The sequence below is a fragment of the Vombatus ursinus genome, unplaced genomic scaffold (assembly GCF_900497805.2).
Source record: "Vombatus ursinus unplaced genomic scaffold, bare-nosed wombat genome assembly UNPS02000580.1, whole genome shotgun sequence".
NCBI lineage: Eukaryota > Metazoa > Chordata > Mammalia > Diprotodontia > Vombatidae > Vombatus > Vombatus ursinus.
The window spans coordinates 24,043,645-24,047,976 of NW_020940358.1; the positions used below are offsets into that span (position 1 = coordinate 24,043,645).

The following is a 4,332-nucleotide window of genomic DNA, read 5'->3' on the forward strand; positions in this document are numbered from 1 at the left end:
GTGCTGAGAGCGAGTGCTCCAGTGCTGAGAGCGAGTGCTCCAGTGCTAGCTTTTTCTTAGAAACATTGGACTAGGAGGATCGTATAATCACAGATTCAAAGCTGGAAGGGACCTCAGAGGCCATCTAGTAGTAAAAAAGAAAAACTGTGCTTTCAGCACAAATCTTCAGGAGACAAAATTATTAATTTATTCTGTCCATCTGTACTTAAAGAAAGAAAATTCAAGGAGACAGAAATTAATCTGGCCTTTGAAAATCCCTCTGACACAGGACACTTTCACTCATAATATGTGTTATTGCCAAATAAAAGACAACATTCTATAACATAAAACATATTATAACATAATATAATAAATAACATAAAACAATTATGCTGTTCAGATAACGATTTTGATTTATCAAACAGTGGTCACCTAACTTTTGGCTGACTCTGGAGAATCATTTTCCTAAAACCATTCAATCCCTCTTTAACCTTTCTTTCTAAGATGTTTCCCTCTAGCCTGGTCAAAAGTAATTTAAAGAGATACTTCTATTAATTGAATTAATCAAAGACTTCCTTCTCTTAGTCTGATCACCACTTTAATCAATTTCAAACCTCCCCTTTTAGAAACTGGTTTGGCCTTTGATAAGAATGAAATAAAAAAAAATTCAGAATTGATATTAACTATTCAGAATTTATATTAAGACTGATAGTCAGGCTGCCAATCAATAAGCATTCAAGTCTACTATGTGCCAGACTGTATGAAGGCTGGGGATACAAAGAAAGACAAAAGACAGTCTCTGCTCTCAAGTTCACAGTCCAAACATGCAAACAATTAGATGTGTGTACATGTACAAACAAGATACACACAGAATAGGGGCAGCTAAGTGGCACAATGGATAGAGCACTGGCCCTGAAGTCAGGAGGACCTGAGCTCCAATCTCGCCTCAGACCAAACACTTGACACTTACTAGCTGTGTGACCCTGGGCAAGTCACTTAACCCCAATTGCCACAAAAACAAAAAGATATATACAGAATAAATTGGAAATAAGAAACAGAGAGAAGGCACTAGAGTTAAGGTGAATGAGGAAAGGCTTTTGTAGAAGGTAGAATATTAGCTAAGACCTGAGGAAAGCCAGGGGATGGAGATGAAGAAGAGAATTCCAGGCATGAGGGTCAGCCAATGAGAATGCCTCAAGTCGGGAGATGAAATATCTTGTTTGAGGAAAAGAAGGCCAAAGTCACTGGATCACAGAGTACTTGGGGGTTAGGAGGTGTCAGTTATAAGAAGATTGGAAAGGGAATGGTGTGGTGGCATGAAGTTTTGAAGGACTTTGAACACAAGACAGTAGCTTTTCTATTTTATCCTAGAGGTGATAGGAGCCAATGAAGTTTGTTGAGTAGAAGAGTAACATGGTCAGACAAGCTTATTTTTTATTTTTTGCTTTCACAAAGTATTTACTTCAAATGAATAATCATAAATATACAAACTTACTCGCCCAACATGTGGGAGGCATAATCCACCCTACCACCAACCACTTCACTTTTTGAGGAGAGGAAAAGGATTAGGTTCATAGTTTAGCTTGATTCCTATACAGTACTGTCTTGGTTCCAAATCAAACCATTTTCATTGAGTTCCAGGATCCCTTTTTTCTCATGATTTCCCTACCAGGCTAACTGGCTCCCACATCCCACCTGTAATCCTGGCTCCAAGGTTATTGTGGCTTGAACTCCTAGTCCCACGAGGATCACCTCCTGCACCTGAGACTGACAAAGACAAATGAAATAGAACAGAAACAAACACTTGTATACCCATTTCTTGGAGCCTGCCAGATCTTCCATTTAAGAAGATCACATTGTCACGAGTGAAAGATTGACCAGAGTGAGGAGAGACTTGTGGCAGAGAAACTAACTACTGGACTGTCGCGATAGTCCAGGTATGAAGTGTAAGGGTGTACCAGGGTGGAAATGGAAAGTCAGAGGAAAGAAGGGAGTGTGTATGGGAGATGTTATCAAGTAGAATCTATGAAACTTGACAACTGATTGAATATACGGAATGAGAGAGAGTGAGGAATTAAAGATGACATTTACACTGTGAATTTGGACAACTGAGAGGGTGGAGGAGCCCTTGACAATCACAGGGAAATTAGGAAAAGGTTAGGGTTCGGGAGGAAAGATAATGAGTTCAATTGTCTGTGAGACATACAGCTCTAGATGTCCAATAAGCTGTTGGAAGTGTTAGACTAGAGGTTAGGAGAGTGGTTAGAGCTGTAAAAGTACATTTGAGAATCATTAGCATAGAGATAATAATTGAATTCAAGACAGCTAATGTAATCACCAAGTGAAATAGCATGGTAGAAGAAGAGAGAAGAGTTAGCTGCTGAAGATATACCAAAGGAGACTGAGAAGGAGGGGTCAGAAGCAGGTAGGAGGAGAACCAGGAGTAGTGTCAGGAACACGTAGAGGGAAGGAAGAGAAAAGGCGGATGCTGAGTGTCAAAGGCTGTAGGTTCCTCATTCAGATTAGGCTTCAGACTGATATTATTTTGTAATATGTAATAGTAATTGTGAAGGAGAGTTTATGTTTTATTCTAAAGGCAATAGGCAGGGTGAAGCTTGAGTTACAGATGAATTTCAGATCTTCATAGGAGAGAGTTTGCATACCTCTTGTCCCCTACATCAATGACTGACACACCCCACCTCCAACACAGCCTAGAATCTAGATTATTAGTTCCCTTCCAGTGTCATTTTTCAATTTCTTTCAAGTCTTCCTCAACCTTCTTTAGCATATCATTGTGAGGACAATATTATCATCAGACAATGAGAAAGCAGGATGGTGTGATAAAACAGGCATTGGAATTAGATCTAGCACAGGGCTTATGGGTAGCAACCCCATATAGGGTCACAGAGCTGAATGTGGGGGTTACAAAAAATTTGGCAATAGTAAAAATTTTCTGAATGTGCAATGACCAAAAATTAATTCAAAATCAAACATGTAATGAAACTAAGGTGTTTCTGGCAGGGCTTGCCCATGTTGCATCACTCAGCTTCACTTACAGACTTGGTTCTGAACACACATGTGCACTTTGCGTTGTACATGCCATCATGCCATGCAACGCCAGTGAATCCTGCCACAAACACCTCGGCTTAGATTTGAGACTATTGTATGTTATCAATTGCAGTGTTTTTACTATACATACAAAGTTTCCTACTCCTAAAGAAACAGAATAATTCAATCACTGAAAAAAAATTTTTTAATATTTTCCTACTATCATTCCTCAGCATGTAAATATGAAATTAGTATGTTTTTAGATTGTACTGTGTTAGAATGCTTGATTTTTTTTTTGGTGAGGCAATCAGGGTTAAGTGACTTGCCCAGGGTCACACAGCTAGTAAGTGTCAAATGTCTGAGGTCGGATTTGAACTCAGGTTCTCCTGACTCCAAGGCTAGAACTCTGTTCACTGTACCACCTAGCTGCCCCTGAATATTTGATTTTTTAAATTGACATTATCTGTTAGTTGTCTCAGATGAGACAGTGGCTTCAAGGTTACTGCGGGGCGCCAGGGTGCTGGCAGTTCAGGCCTTGAGGGCCTGTGGCCCTGCTTAGGTGGCCACTTATTCCCTGGCGACCAGAGGAGGTATCCCTTCCAATGAAGAGCAGACTGCAATATGCTAGCCCCAAAAGCAGCTCCCGGAACTAAAGAGGAACCCATCCTGGTCCCTTCCATCACTGACAAGCGAATAGTGGGCTGTATCTGTGAAAAGGACAACAGTACAGTCATCTGGTTCTGGCTTCACAAAGGCGAGACACAGGGTTGCCCTAACCATGGAGCCCATTACAAGCTGGTACCCCACCAGTTTAGCCACTGAGCCCCTGGACTGGTTTACTTAAGATGTGTGGTAATGTTTTCTTCCCTCCAATAAAAGACTAGCCATTTCCTTGGCTCTCCCATAAAAAAAAAAATGCTATTATCTCCTTCTTTTACAGAAACATAAGTGTTTAATTGCAGCAAGTAAAGACAAAAGCCCTTTAATAATATTTCTCCACCATCACCGCTGTATGTATATGTAAGTGTGAATATCAATTTTTTAAATTAAGCACAAACAAATGTCATTTCATACACTAAAGCTAGTATTTATTTGAGAAATTATTAGCAATATTTATTTATATTTAGGACAAAAAATATTTTTTAGTTATGGATAAGTGGATAAATTTAGACAGAAAAGGTAAAAATACTGATTACAATGTAGCAGAGTCTTTGCTGCTAGGTTGTAGTACACCTAAATTGACAAGAAAAAGAAAATATGTCGAATCATTTTTGCAATATGGATTTACTTTTAATAATGATGATG

At 39.3% G+C, this 4,332-nt stretch overlaps 1 pseudogene; it reads left to right on the forward strand.

The window, feature by feature from the left end:
- Window positions 1-1,918: 1,918 nt before the first annotated feature.
- On the forward strand, window positions 1,919-3,849 carry LOC114032942 (annotated as a pseudogene).
- The last annotated feature ends 483 nt before the right edge of the window (window positions 3,850-4,332 follow it).